Below are 16,872 nucleotides of genomic sequence, written 5' to 3' on the forward strand. Positions count from 1 at the left end.
ATAACACACCGCTTTACCTTTGTGTGTCAGCTGCTTCCTTCAGGCTAGTAGAGTCCCATACACAGGGACGAGGCTTCTTGCCTCACCAGGCCTCACTCCGTCCAAGGCTACTGGCATCTCACACACACCCAGAGATCCAGCCTTCACTCTCCAGGACTACACGAGGCTTCACCAGGCTTCACCAGGCCTGGCTCTCTCTTCAGGCCTCACCAGGTCACACTAGGCCTCACACTAGGCCACACACTCTCTCTGTTTCAAACTACCAGGGTTTATATATCTTCCAATGCATACAGGACCTGTGCTGATGTCACAGTCATGTGATCAGTCACCTGAGGGAGAGGTACATGGTCAGGCAAAACACCGCCCCCTGGACCATTATAGTAATGCTGCAAGTCGCTGCATTACAATATATATACAGAATATATATAGAGTAAAGCAGGGTTAGGTTTTAATAAAAATAGCCCAAGCTCTGAACATCTTATGGAGCACTGTTTATTCCATAATCCAAAAATATAAGGAGTATGGCACAACTGCAAACCTACCAAGACATGGCAGTCCACCCACACTGACATCCCAAGCAAGTAGAGCACTTAAAGAGGCCCATGGTCACTTTGGAGGAGTAGCAGAGATCCACAGCTCAGGTGGTAGAATCTATTAGGCATATACTCCAGAAATCTGGCCTTTTTGAAGACTGTAGCAAGAAGAAAGCCAGTTTTGAAAGCAAGTCATAAGAAGTTCCTTTTGTAGTTTTGAAAAAGTCACGTAGGTGACACACCGAGCATGTGGAAGAGGGTGCTCTAATCAGATGAGATCAAAGTACAATTTTTGGAGCTAAATGGAAAGCGCTGTGTGTAGTGGAAACTAACAGTGCACATCCCCTTTAAAACATCATCCCCACCGTCAAACAATATATCCAATATTTAAAGTATAGTACACTAGACAGCTCACAGAAATATACAGAAAATCAAATTCTTTATTAATAACTATTAAAAAGACAAATAATATTGGTAGAAGAGGCCACCAACAAACTTTTTTCACTAGTGTACAAGTAATAATACCGATTTACTGTATTCTATTAGAATAAAAGGGGGATACCAGGAATTGATACAGCTATAACTATATACAGCTATAGTTATAGTATACATACTATATATAGGTATACAATTGAGAAACCATACAATCTTAAAATCTATGCAAAACAAAAACATTTAAGTATTTTTGTTGATACATGTAGAGAGAGGGCCCAATTTATCCCTTTCTATGCTTAACCCCTATATTTGCCCATGCCTTACCGGAGAGATTGGTACCCTGATAAATGCAAAATGGCGACCCTGCTAAATGTACACTGATGCTATTATCTTAGCTGCCCTAAACCACTAAATGATAATGAATGGCCAGAAAAAAAGATATAAAAAGATTTAAAATGAAACACCCTGTAAATAAATGTAACGTACCAGATAAAAGATTGCCCCAAGTGCTGATACATAATACGACAAACATATAAAATGGGGCAATTTACAGATGCTGAGAAAATACCCCAATATAATGCATAACTTACAGTATCTGTGTATCCTTAGGTCAATGCGTTTTCCCTTAACTCATGAAAAGTTCCTCAGAAGTTTTTTGTTACATGTGAAATAAATGTTGCACTATTAAATTCAGGACATGGGCCATATATAAAGTGTAAGTTACTTTGTCTGACCGTAAGGCAGCCAAAATGCTCTGGACATTGTAGCTCACGACTATTCTGAGTTGCAGTTCAAAGGGAGCCAACCAGCATATAAATTGCCACATGATTCACAGCAGCAGCTCATCCACCATATGGCTCATCTCCCACAGGATTTCAAGTATATAATTGAATGTCAACTCTTTGTCTTGTATGAGCAAAAATAAAGTGCTTGGTGTGGAATCAATGATGTTGTGCCCTGTAACTATTGAGCATGGGGTCATGTCACTTAAACAGGAGGAGGTAAAGGAGGAGACAGATACAACCACTTGGCGATGGAAACAGACAAAGCTCCCAATCGCGGAGTCCTTACTAACTGTCCAAGATGCAGGGGTGCATCGCTGCGGCTGCTGCTGCTCAAATCATTCACCCAGTGAACTGTTCAGTGTTATGATCTGCTATAAGCACTAAGGAAAGAAAGGAGATCTGTCCCTACAATAGAACTAAGCTAGATCCCTACGATGCGCAAAAGTGACATTATGAATAGAGATGAGCGGTGTTCGACTCGAACTGTTCGCCAATCTCAAATTCGAGCTGTTTTGGGCGGTGTTCGAGCCGTTCGGCGAACACGAACGATTTGAGAAAAATTCGGCTGTTCGAGGTTATGTTCGATAACTGTTCGTGCACCAAAATCATAACTGGATTTTTTCTCAGTAATGATGAAAATTAATGTTAATACGCAGTTTGAGTGTACAGCGGGGTGGGGGGAGGGGCAGGGGATGGATCTCTGCAGGAATAATGAAGATCTCCATTTTTTTTTCTCTTTCCCGCATTTACAGTGGGGAGGTTCAATCTGTCAGCCTATCAGCAGCGCACACACGGAGCGAAGTGCTTTTTTTCACACAAGCAAGGGCATGTGTCATTGGCAGTGTATGTCACATGTCCTTGCCCTATAAGACCAAGCCATTTTCCCCGTCGCCACCATTTTCTCACTGCTGCAGCTGCGTGTTAGACGGCACCTCTGTTGCTGTGTGCGCTATACCTTGTTAATTTCAAGCCAATTTTCGCACAAATCTACAGATAGCTTGGGAGTAGGGAATAGTTGTGATTGCAGTCCTTTTAAGGACTAGGTTACAGCATTTCCTATGACTTTTATCAGGCAGGTCTGTGCTCTTAAATAGATAGATTGTGGGAGTAAAGACTAATTGTAATTGCAGTACTTTTCAGGACTAGGTTACATCAGTTCCTATCAGTTTTTGGCAGGCAGGTATGTACCAGTGCTGTGCAAGTTTTTTTCACAGCATTTGGCTGAATCTAGCAAAGCTAATCCTTTTTGGCCTATTGCAGAGTGTGTTAGTCAGTGGAGTAGCCTATCTGTGTTGCAAGATATACCACCTGTGTATAGAATACCATTTTTTTTACTGCACCTAGTGAAGTAAAATCTTTTGGGCATAGCATCATTCTATTAGTCCATCTATACTGACCTCCATCAGGTTGCAAATTGAATATAATTTTTTTCTGCATCTAGCTCTGAAAAAATATTTGGGCTTCTAGCAGTGTGTGGGACTTGTTCTATTAGTCCATCTATACTGACCTACATCAGGTTGCAAACTGAATCTAATTTTTTTCTGCATCTAGCTCTGAAAAAAATATTTGGCCTTCTAGCAGTGTGTGGGACTTGTTCTATTAGTCCATCTATTCTGACCTCCATCACGCTGCAAATTCAAAATAATTTTTTGTCTGCATCTAGCTCTGAAAAAATATTTGGCCTTCTAGCAGTGTGTGGGACTTTCTCTATTAGTCCATCTATACTGACCTCCATCAGGTTGCAAATTAAAAATAATTTTTTGTCTGCATCTAGCTCTGAAAAAATATTTGGCCTTCTTGCAGTGTGTGGGACTTTCTCTATTAGTCCATCTATACTGACCTCCATCAGGTTTCAAATTAAAAATAATTTTTTGTCTGCATCTAGCTCTGAAAAAATATTTGGCCTTCTAGCAGTGTGTGGGACTTTCTCAATTAGTCCATCTATACTGACCTCCATCAGTTTGCAAACTGAATATATTTTTTTTCTGCATCTACCTCTGAAAAAATATTGGGCTTCTAGCTGTGTGTGGGACTTGTTTTATTAATCCATCTATACTGACCTCCATCGGGTTGCAAACTGAATATAATTTATATCTGCATCTAGCTCTGAAAAAATATTTGGCCTTCTAGCAGTGTGTGGGACTTTCTCTATTAGTCCATCTATACTGACCTCCATCAGGTTGCAAATTAAAAATATTTTTTTGTCTGCATCTAGCTCTGAAAAAATATTTGGCCTTCTAGCAGTGTGTGGGACTTTCTCTATTAGTCCATGTATACTGACCTCCATCAGGTTGCAAACTGAATATATTTTTTTTCTGCATCTACCTCTGAAAAAATATTGGGCTTCTAGCTGTGTGTGGGACTTGTTCTATTAATCCATCTATACAGACCTCCATCAGGTTGCAAACTGAATATAATTTTTTTCTGCATCTACCTCTGAAAAAATATTTGGGCTTCTAGCTGTGTGTGGGACTTGTTCTATTCGTCCATCTATACTGACCTCCATCAGTTTGCAAACTGAATATAATTTTTTTCTGCATCTAGCTCTGAAAAAATATTTGGCCTTCTAGCAGTGTGTGGGACTTTCTCTATTCGTCCATCTATACTGACCTCCATCAGGTTGCAAATTAAAAATAATTTATATCTGCATCTAGCTCTGAAAAAATATTTGGCCTTCTAGCAGTGTGTGGGACTTTCTCTATTAGTCCATCTATACTGACCTCCATCAGGTTGCAAATTAAAAATAATTTTTTGTCCGTATCTAGCTCTGAAAAAATATTTGGCCTTCTAGCAGTGTGTGGGACTTTCTCTATTAGTCCATCTATACTGACCTCCATCAGTTTGCAAACTGAATATATTTTTTTTCTGCATCTACCTCTGAAAAAATATTGGGCTTCTAGCTGTGTGTGTGACTTGTTCTATTAATCCATCTATACAGACCTCCATCAGGTTGCAAACTGAATATAATTTTTTTCTGCATCTACCTCTGAAAAAATATTTGGGCTTCTAGCTGTGTGTGGGACTTGTTCTATTAGTCCATCTATACTGACCTCCATCAGGTTGCAAACTGAATATAATTTTCTTCTGCATCTAGCTCTGAAAAAATATTTGGCCTTCTAGCAGTGTGTGGGACTTTCTCTATTAGTCCATCTATACTGACCTCCATCAGGTTGCAAATTAAAAATAATTTATATTTGCATCTAGCTCTGAAAAAATATTTGGCCTTCTAGCAGTGTGTGGGACTTTCTCTATTAGTCCATCTATACTGACCTCCATCAGGTTGCAAATTAAAAATAATTTTTTGTCTGCATCTAGCTCTGAAAAAATATTTGGCCTTCTAGCAGTGTGTGGGACTTTCTCTATTAGTCCATCTATACTGACCTCCATCAGGTTGCAAACTGAATATATTTTTTTTCTGCATCTACCTCTGAAAAAATATTGGGCTTCTAGCTGTGTGTTGGACTTGTTCTATTAATCCATCTATACAGACCTCCATCAGGTTGCAAACTGAATTTAATTTTTTTCTGCATCTACCTCTGAAAAAATATTTGGGCTTCTAGCTGTGTGTGGGACTTGTTCTATTAATCCATCTATACAGACCTCCATCAGGTTGCAAACTGAATATAATTTTTTTCTGCATCTACCTCTGAAAAAATATTTGGGCTTCTAGCTGTGTGTGGGACTTGTTCTATTAGTCCATCTATACTGACCTCCATCAGGTTGCAAACTGAATATAATTTTTTTCTGCATCTAGCTCTGAAAAAATATTTGGCCTTCTAGAAGTGTGTGGGACTTTCTCTATTAGTCCATCTATACTGACCTCCATCAGGTTGCAAATTAAAAATAATTTTTATCTGCATCTAGCTCTGAAAAAATATTTGGCCTTCTAGCTGTGTGGGGGACTTGTTCTATTAGTCCATCTATACTGACCTCCATCAGGTTGCAAACTGAATACAATTTTTTTCTGCATCTACCTCTGAAAAAATATTTGGGCTTCTAGCTGTGTGTGGGACTTGTTCTATTAGTCCATCTATACTGACCTCCATCAGGTTGCAAATTGAATATAATTTTTTTCTGCATCTAACCCAGCCAATAGTTTTGGCCTAATACCACAGTTTGGCCACTCAGCTCTGCTCGGTTCCCATCCATTGTTTTTTTGTGCAAACAACTCCAGAGTTGTGAATTAGTTAACCACCAAAATGAGTGGAAAAAGGCCTGCTGCTGGTGGAAAGGGGAATAGGAGTGTTGGGAAGGGGAAAAAAGGTTGTGTCCGTGGGGTAGGTGTTAAAGCAACAGTAACATCTGCAGAAGAAAGAACATCTTCCAGCCAAACTAAATGTCTACTTCTTTTAGCGGATAATGTGATAAGATCCCTTTCTTACGGCCACGCCAATCGCTACAAATTCCAGATGAGGCACAAAAACAGCAGGTGCGTCAACGGATATCAAGTGCTCCTTTAAGTGGGCTCTCCTCCACATCAACTTCAACATCACAAATACTCCAGTCCTCAAAGGTGTCACCCCAATCGCACTTGCTTCCTCACAGCTCCCAAATCTCCAGCTGCCCATCTGAGTATGAGGTAGAACAGATGGTTGAGTCTGCAGAGCTGTTTACTCATACTATAGCCTGGGAATCAGAGGTCGACTCCAGTGCTTCTGTGAATCCAGACGAGGAAATGATCTGCACTGATGCCCAGAATCTTTATGAGTCGGATCCAGGACCAGACGCAGAAGGTTCTGACCATAATGTAGACCCTCATTCCCAAACTGTAACTCCTGTTGGTGGAGACAATGAGACTCAAATACCTGATTGGAGCGACAACTTTAGTTTTTTGTCAGGGCAGGAACAGGTTGGCTCTGAGGACGACGGGTGTGATAATCCACAGGGTGATGATGATGAGGTTGGAGATCCCACTTACTGTCAACCCACAGTCAGCCAAGAGATGAGGTCAGCAGAGGAGGTGGAGGAAGATGCTAGTGACGACGAGGTCAGGTTGCGCCTTCCTGGACAGAGACGTAGTACTGGAAGCACGTCAACAACTGCATCCTCAAACACAACTCTGCCTCTCACCACAAGTCGTGGTGGCTCTTCAGGTCGCATGGGTGCTAAGCCTTGCATAGCCTGGGCATTTTTTCAGATCGATAAAGATGACCCAACTCGTGTTATCTGTAACATTTGTCAGCAAAAGCTAAGTAGAGGCCAAAAAATACATAGTTTGAGTACTTCATGCATGAACCGGCACATGGACATGAAGCATAAGTTGCAGTGGGAAGCTCAGTGTGCTACAATGCGGCCTAGCCGGCCGGGCCAACCACCGTCTGCCATATCTTGTGCATCCGCGGCCTCTTCATCCTCTGTGACTGGGGGAACAGCAGTCACACCTGTTTTGGGGCGCAGACCTGCCACCTCTTTACCCGCAACAGCCAGCGTGATTGGCAGGTCATCATTTTCTTTGGAGGTGGTAACACCAGCTGGTGTTGAGCGCTGTCCGACATCGATAGCACCACCTTTGGATCAAGGCAACCTAACATGTCCGCCTGCATCTTCCTCACAGACTGGCAGTTTGCCGGGGACACCCTTATCAACCCCGTCTAAGCACAATAGCCAGCCCTCGGTCCCTCAGATGTGGACAAGTAAAAGACCATTTCCTCCTAGCCATGAGAAAGCTAAGAGGTTGAATTTCACCATCTGCAAGCTCTTGGCTACAGAAATGCTGCCTTTCCGCCTGGTGGACACAGAGGATTTTCGAGACCTTATGTCCGTCGCAGTGCCCCAGTACCAGATGCCCAGTCGGCACTACTTCTCAAAGAAAAGTGTGCCTGCGCCCCACCAGCATGTCGCACACAACATCACCGCTTCTTTGAGGAACTCTGTGTGTGACAGGGTGCATTTCACCACAGACACTTGGACGAGTAGGCATGGACAGGGGCGTTACATGTCGCTGACTGGGCACTGGGTAACTATGGTGACAGCAGGACAAGGGGCTGCTGTCCAAGTCTTGCCGTCCCCACGAGTTGTGCGTCAATCCTCTTTATGTCAAAGTTCCTCCACTGCTTCTGCCTCCTCAACCTCCTCTCGGTCTTCCACCTGCACCCAAAGCCTGTCTGGTCATGCCACAAGCTTTCTAACTGCGCAGAAGGGATCCTGCACACCTCCTTACTATGCTGGCAGTAGGGCTCAACGTCATCAGGTGGTTTTTACTTTGAAATGTCTGGGAAATGTGAGTCACACAGCTGAGGAGTTGTGGTCAGCTCTGGAGAACCAATTTCATGAATGGTTGTCTCCACTGGACCTGAAACCAGGGAAGGCCGTGTGCGACAATGCTGCAAACCTGGGTGCGGCCCTTCGCCGGGGCAATGTCACACACGTGCCTTGTATGGCTCACGTGTTGAACCTGGTTGTCCAGCAATTTTTAGCCTACTATCCCAGACTAGATGGCCTTCTGCAGAGGGCACGGTCGCTGTGTGCTCACTTCCGCCGTTCGCATCCCGCAGCTCAGCGACTTACATCTCTACAGAAGTCGTTGGGCCTGCCACTTCACCGGCTAAAATGCGATGTGCCTACCCGGTGGAATTCAACTCTGCACATGTTGCAGCGACTGTGGCAGCACCGACAAGCCCTGGTGCAATACGTTCTGACATATAGCCTGGGCCAACGAGATCCAGAGGTGGGGCAAATCACGCTGGAGGAGTGGTCTCAGATCAGGGACCTATGCACCCTTCTGCACAGTTTTGAAATGGCGACGAAGATGTTTAGTGCTGACGATGCCATTATCAGCATGACTATTCCGGTGATTTACATGCTGGAGCACATGTTAAACAGAATTCGGAGTCAGGTGGTGGCACAAGAGGAGGTGGAGGAAGTAGAGGAGGAGGAGTTGTATGCGGAAGGGCTAACATCTGCAAGGTCCAGACGGTCGGCAGCACCAAGGCGGCAGGCATGTGAGGGTGGGGGAGATGGTTTTACCAGGGCGCATGGTAGCAGCCAAACTAGTGAGGAAGGTGCCGGAGCCCAGGAAGAAGTGGAGGACGAACTGATGGAAGACTCATCAGATGAGGGAGACCTTGATCACATTTCTGTTGTGCGAGGTTGGGGGGAGAGAACAGAGGAAGGAAGCATGATTGTTACCTCGCCACCAACACAACAGGGACTTGGTGCTCCTAGATGCGCAACACACATGAGTGCCTTCTTGCTGCACTACCTGCAACATGACCCTCGAATTGTGAGAATTAGAAATAATCCTGACTACTGAGTTGCCACACTGTTAGATCCCCGGTACAAAAGTAAATTTGCAGAAATTATTCCTGCCATAGAAAGGGATGCACGCATGCAGGAGTATCAGCAGAGACTGTTGCAGAATCTTACATGTGCTTTTCCACAAAACACCAGTGGTGCACGTAGTGAATCTCACAGTTCCAACTTGCCAACCGTGGGACCGTCAAGTGTTCAGCACTCAAACCGTAACAGAACCACAGTATCTGCTGGTAACATCAATTTTGCGGAATCATTTCACCACTTTTTTAGCCCATCCTTTGCAAGGCCACAGGAGACAAGAAGTCTGACACATAGTCAACGCCTAGAGACGATGGTACAGGAGTATCTCCAAGTAAACATTGAAGCCATGACTGTGTCACTGGACCCTTGCTCTTTTTGGGCTTCCAATCTGGATAAATGGCCGGAGCTAGCCACTTACGCCTTGGAGTTCTTGTCATGCCCCGCAGCCAGCGTTCTGTCTGAACGTGTGTTCAGCGCTGCTGGTGGTGTGCTGACAGATAAGCGCACGCGGCTCTCCACTGATAATGTAGACAGACTCACGTTCATAAAGATGAACAAATCATGGATCCGAAACAACTTTTCTACCCCTGTGTCATCCTGGGGAGAGTAAAAGCTTGATGATTGGTTAAAATCACCCTACCAACCGTTTTAAGCTTTCAAATTACTAATCATGTTTATCTGTATCTTGGCTGGAAAATAATTTGGGCTTTGTAGCAGTGTGCAGCACTGATTCTATTAGGCCATCTATAATAAGCTCCACCAGATTTAAAATTACTAATCATGTTTATCTGTATCTTGACTGGAAAATAATTTGGGCTTTGTAGCAGTGTGCAGCACTGATTCTATTAGGCCATCTATAATAAGCTCCACCAGATTTAAAATTACTAATCATGTTTATCTGTATCTTGACTGGAAAATAATTTGGGCTTTGTAGCAGTGTGCAGCACTGATCCTATTAGGCCATCTATACTAAAGCTTCACCAGATTTAAAATTAATAATTATTTTTAGCTGCATCTAGCCCGGAAAATAATTTTGGGGCTCCGAGATGCGCAAGACACATAAGTGCCTTCTTGCTGCACTACCTGCAGCATGACCCTCATATTGTCAGAATTCGAAGTAATCATGACTACTGGGTTGCCACACTCTTAGATCCCCCAAACTTTTCGATCAACCTTTTCATTTTAATAAAGACCAAAAAAATGGTCATTTTTGAAATTATAAGCATTAGCAGGTTGTTAGAAACTGAAATCAAACAGTTTTCAACTCAAAACTTTATTCTAGGTGATGTTACATTTTCACATAGGACCCCTTGTTCGAAAGGAGCTTCTGAACTCTCTCGTCCATTGAATTTGTCAGGTTTTGGATGGTTTCTGCTTCAATTGTTTTGCATGAGGACAGAATATCCTCCCAGAGCTGTTGCTTAGATGTGAACTGCCTCCCGACATCATAGACACTCCTTTTAATGATGCTCCAAAGGTTCTGAATGGGGTAGAGGTCAGGGGAGCATGGGGGTCACACCATAAGTTTGTCCCCTTTTATGCCCATATCAGCCAGAGATGCAGATGTTTTATGTGCAGCATGAGATGGTGCATTATCATGCAAAAAAATGATCTTGCTGTGAAATACACGGTTCTTCTTCTTGAACCATGGCAGGAAGTGCTGTTTGAGAAAATCCACATACATTATGGAGTTCATCTTTAGCGCCTTCAGGGATCCTAAAGGGGCCGACAATCTCTCTCCCCATGATTCCAGCCCAAAACATTACTCCACCTCCTCCTTGTTGGCGCTGTAGCCGTGTTTGTGTGGGGTGTCCATCAACCAGCCATCCTCCACTCCATCCATCTGGACCATCGAGCGCTGCACGGCACTCATCCGTGAACAAAACAGTTTTGAAATCAGTCTTCATGTAATGTTTGGCCCACTGGAGCCGTTTCTGCTTGTGTGAAGTGGATAGAGGAGGTCGACAGGATGGCGTATGCACAGCTGCAAACCTCTGAAGGACCCTTCATCTTGTTGTTCGGGGGACGTTGGAGGCACCAGCAGCTTCAAAAACTTGTCTGCTGCTATGACAAGGCTTTTTTGCCGCTGCTCTTTCAACCTGACGTAATTGCCTGTAGGAAAGAGTCCTCAATTTGCCCTTATCAGCACGCACACGTGTGTACTGTGAATCAGCTACATACTTCTTGATTGCCAAGACACTTCATCCTGATCATCGCACAATGTTGATTGTAGTCATGCCTTGACCTAAACACTCCACAATTTGTTGCTTCTCAGCAGCCGACACATCCTTTTTCTTTCCCATTTTGGCAGAAAATGTAGGCTGCTTAATAATGTGAGACAGCCTTCTTAAGTAGTCTTGCCTTTCATTGGACACACCTGCCAAACTAATTAGCACAGGTGTCTGCAATTGCTTACAGTGATATAAAGAGTAGAGATGAGCGTTGTTCTATTCGAACTGTTCGCCAATCTCAAATTCGAGCTGTTTTGGGCGGTGTTCGAGCCGTTCGGCGAACACGAACAATTTGAGAAAAATTCGGCTGTTCGAGGTTATGTTCGATAACTGTTCATGCACCAAAATCATAACTGGATTTTTTCTCAGTAATGATGAAAATTAATGTTAATACGCAGTTTGAGTGTACAGCGGGGTGGGGGGAGGGGCAGGGGATGGATCTCTGCAGGAACAATGAAGATCTCCATTTTTTTTTCTCTTTCCCGCATTTACAGTGGGGAGGTGCAATCTGTCTGCCTATCAGCAGCGCACACACGGAGCGAAGTGCTTTTTTTCACACAAGCAAGGGCATGTGTCATTAGCAGTGTATGTCACATGTCCTTGCCCTATAAGACCAAGCCATTTTCCCCGTCGCCACCATTTTCTCACTGCTGCAGCTGCGTGTTAGACAGCACCGCTGTTGCTGTGTGCGCTATACAAATATACAGATAGCTTGGGAGTAGGGAATAGTTGTGATTGCAGTCCTTTTAAGGACTAGGTTACAGCATTTCCTACGACTTTTATCAGGCAGGTCTGTGCTCTTAAATAGATAGGTTGTGGGAGAAAAGACTAATTGTAATTGGAGTCCTTTTCAGGACTAGGTTACATCAGTTCCTATCAGTTTTTGCCAGGCAGGTCTGTGCCAGTGCTGTGCAAGTTTTTTTCACAGCATTTGGCTGAATCTAGCAAAGCTAATCCTTTTTGGCCTATTGCAGAGTGTGCTAGTCAGTGGAGTAGCCTATCTGTGTTGCAAGATATACCACCTGTGTATAGAATACCAATTTTTTTACTGCACCTAGTGAAGTAAAATCTTTTGGGCATAGCATCATTCTATTAGTCCATCTATACTGACCTCCATCAGGTTGCAAACTGAATCTAATTTTTTTCTGCATCTAGCTCTGAAAATATATTTGGCCTTCTAGCAGTGTGTGGGACTTGTTCTATTAGTCCACCTATACTGACCTCCATCAGGTTGCAAACTGAATATATTTTTTTCTGCATCTACCTCTGAAAAAATATTGGGCTTCTAGCTGTGTGTGGGTCTTGTTCTATTAATCCATCTATACTGACCTCCATCAGGTTGCAAACTGAATATAATTTTTTTCTGCATCTAGCTCTGAAAAAATATTTGGCCTTCTAGTAGTGTGTCGGACTTTCTCTATTAGTCCATCTATACTGACCTCCATCAGGTTGCAAATTAAAAATAATTTTTATCTGCATCTACAGTTCCTCTGAAAAAATATTTGCGCTTCTAGCTGTGTGTGGGACTTGTTGTATTAGTCCATCTATACTGACCTCCATCAGGTTGCAAACTGAATATAATTTTTTTCTGCATCTAGCTCTGAAAAAATATTTGGAATTCTAGTACTGTGTGGGACTTTCTCTGTTAGTCCATCTATACTGACCTCCATCAGGTTGCAAACTGAATATATTTTTTTCTGCATCTACCTCTGAAAAAATATTGGGCTTCTAGCTGTGTGTGGGTCTTGTTCTATTAATCCATCTATACTGACCTCCATCAGGTTGCAAACTGAATATAATTTTTTTCTGCATCTAGCTCTGAAAAAATATTTGGCCTTCTAGTAGTGTGTCGGACTTTCTCTATTAGTCCATCTATACTGACCTCCATCAGATTGCAAATTAAAAATAATTTTTATCTGCATCTACAGTACCTCTGAAAAAATATTTGGGCTTCTAACTGTGTGTGGGACTTGTTGTATTAGTCCATCTATACTGACCTCCATCAGGTTGCAAACTGAATATATTTTTTTCTGCATCTACCTCTGAAAAAATATTGGGCTTCTAGCTGTGTGTGGGTCTTGTTCTATTAATCCATCTATACAGACCTCCATCAGGTTGCAAACTGAATATAATTTTTTTCTGCATCTACCTCTGAAAAAATATTGGGCTTCTAGCTGTCTGTGGGACTTGTTGTATTAGTCCATCTATACTGACCTCCATCAGGTTGCAAACTGAATATATTTTTTTCTGCATCTACCTCTGAAAAAATATTGGGCTTCTAGCTGTGTGTGGGACTTGTTCTATTAATCCATCTATACAGACCTCCATCAGGTTGCAAACTGAATATATTTTTTTCTGCATCTACCTCTGAAAAAATATTGGGCTTCTAGCTGTGTGTGGGACTTGTTGTATTAGTCCATCTATACTGACCTCCATCAGGTTGCAAACTGAATATATTTTTTTCTGCATCTACCTCTGAAAAAATATTGGGCTTCTAGCTGTGTGTGGGACTTGTTGTATTAGTCCATCTATACTGACCTCCATCAGGTTGCAAACTGAATATATTTTTTTCTGCATCTACCTCTGAAAAAATATTGGGCTTCTAGCTGTGTGTGGGTCTTGTTCTATTAATCCATCTATACAGACCTCCATCAAGTTGCAAACTGAATATAGTTTTTTTCTGCATCTAGCTCTGAAAAAATATTTGGCCTTCTAGCAGTGTGTGGGACTTGTTCTATTAGTCCACCTATACTGACCTCCATCAGGTTGCAAATTCAAAATAATTTTTTGTATGCATCTAGCTCTGAAAAAATATTTGGCCTTCTAGCAGTGTGTGGGACTTTCTCTGTTAGTCCATCTATACTGACCTCCATCAGGTTGCAAACTGAATCTATTTTTTTTCTGCATCTAGCTCTGAAAAAATATTTGGCCTTCTAGCAGTGTGTCGGACTTTCTCTATTAGTCCATCTATACTGACTTCCATCAGGTTGCAAATTAAAAATAATTTTTATCTGCATCTACAGTACCTCTGAAAAAATATTTGGGCTTCTAGCTGTGTGTGGGACTTGTTGTATTAGTCCATCTATACTGACCTCCATCAGGTTGCAAACTGAATATATTTTTTTCTGCATCTACCTCTGAAAAAATATTGGGCTTCTAGCTGTGTGTGGGTCTTGTTCTATTAATCCATCTATACAGACCTCCATCAGGTTGCAAACTGAATATAATTTTTTTCTGCATCTACCTCTGAAAAAATATTGGGCTTCTAGCTGTGTGTGGGACTTGTTGTATTAGTCCATCTATACTGACCTCCATCAGGTTGCAAACTGAATATATTTTTTTCTGCATCTACCTCTGAAAAAATATTGGGCTTCTAGCTGTGTGTGGGACTTGTTCTATTAATCCATCTATACAGACATCCATCAGGTTGCAAACTGAATATATTTTTTTCTGCATCTACCTCTGAAAAAATATTGGGCTTCTAGTTGTGTGTGGGACTTGTTGTATTAGTCCATCTATACTGACCTCCATCAGGTTGCAAACTGAATATATTTTTTTCTGCATCTACCTCTGAAAAAATATTGGGCTTCTAGCTGTGTGTGGGACTTGTTGTATTAGTCCATCTATACTGACCTCCATCAGGTTGCAAATTGAATATAATTTTTTTCTGCATCTAACCCTGCCAATAGTTTTGGCCTAATACCACAGTTTGGCCACTCAGCTCTGCTCGGTTACCATCCATTGTTTTTTTGTGGAAACAACTCCAGAGTTGTGAATTAGTTAACCACCAAAATGAGTGGAAAAAGGCCTGCTGCTGGTGGAAAGGGGAATAGGCGTGTTGGTAAGGGGAAAAAAAGGTTGTGTCCGTGGGGTAGGTGTTAAAGCAACAGTAACATCTGCAGAAGAAAGACCATCTTCCAGCCAAACTAAAATGTCTACTTCTTTTAGCGGACAATGTGATAAGATCCCTTTCTTACGGCCACGCCAATCGCTACAAATTCCAGATGAGGCACAAAAACAGCAGGTGCTTCAACGGATATCAAGTGCTCCTTTAAGTGGGCTCTCCTCCACATCAACTTCAACATCACAAATACTCCAGTCCTCAAAGGTGTCACCCAAATCGCACTTGCTTCCTCACAGCTCCCAAATCTCCAGCTGCCCGTCTGAGTATGAGGTAGAACAGATGGTTGAGTCTGCAGAGCTGTTTACTCATACTATAGCCTGGGAATCAGAGGTCGACTCCAGCGCTTCTGTGAATCCAGACGAGGAAATGATCTGCACTGATGCCCAGAATCTTTATGAGTCGGATCCAGGACCAGACGCAGAAGGTTCTGACCATAATGTAGACCCTCATTCCCAAACTGAAACTCCTGTTGGTGGAGACAATGAGGAAGACGATGATAAGACTCAAATACCTGATTGGAGCGACAACTTTAGTTTTTTGTCAGGGCAGGAACAGGTTGGCTCTGAGGACGACGGGTGTGATAACACACAGGGTGATGATAATGAGGTTGGAGATCCCACTTACTGTCAACCCACAGTCAGCCAAGAGATGAGGTCAGCAGAGGAGGTGGAGGAAGATGCTAGTGACGACGAGGTCAGGTTGTGCCTTACTGGACAGAGACGTAGTACTGGAAGCACGTCAACAACTGCATCCTCAAACACAACTCTGCCTCTCACCACAAGTCGTGGTGGCTCTTCAGGTCGCATGGGTGCTAAGCCTTGCACAGCCTGGGCATTTTTTCAGATCGATAAAGATGACCCAACTCGTGTTATCTGTAACATTTGTCAGCAAAAGCAAAGTAGAGGCCAAAAAATACAAAGTTTGAGTACTTCATGCATGAACCGGCACATGGACATGAAGCATAAGTTGCAGTGGGAAGCTCAGTGTGCTACAATGCGGCCTAGCCGGCCGGGCCAACCACCGTCTGCCATATCTTGTGCATCCGCGGCCTCTTCATCCTCTGTGACTGGGGGGACAGCAGTCACACCTGTTTTGGGGCGCAGACCTGCCACCTCTTTACCCGCAACAGCCAGCGTGATTGGCATGTCATCATTTTCTTTGGAGGTGGTAACACCAGCTGGTGTTGAGCGCTGTCCGACATCGATAGCACCACATTTGGATCAAGGCAACCTAACATGTCCGCCTGCATCTTCCTCACAGACCGGCAGTTTGCCGGGGACACCCTTATCAACCCCGTCTAAGCACAATAGCCAGCCCTCGGTCCCTCAGATGTGGACAAGTAAAAGACCATTTCCTCCTAGCCATGAGAAAGCTAAGAGGTTGAATTTCACCATCTGCAAGCTCTTGGCTACAGAAATGCTGCCTTTCCGCCTGGTGGACACAGAGGATTTTCGAGACCTTATGTCCGTCGCAGTGCCCCAGTACCAGATGCCCAGTCGGCACTACTTCTCAAAGAAAGGTGTGCCTGCGCTCCACCAGCATGTCGCACACAACATCACCGCTTCTTTGAGAAACTCTGTGTGTGACAGGGTGCATTTCACCACAGACACTTGGACGAGTAGGCATGGACAGGGGCGTTACATGTCGCTGACTGGGCACTGGGTAACTATGGTGACAGCAGGACAAGGGGCTGCTGTCCAAGTCTTGCC

This window comes from Phyllobates terribilis, unplaced genomic scaffold (assembly GCF_046119375.1).
Source record: "Phyllobates terribilis strain yellow unplaced genomic scaffold, ASM4611937v1 Scaffold_8__6_contigs__length_399053987, whole genome shotgun sequence".
In the NCBI taxonomy this organism is placed as follows: Eukaryota; Metazoa; Chordata; class Amphibia; order Anura; family Dendrobatidae; genus Phyllobates; species Phyllobates terribilis.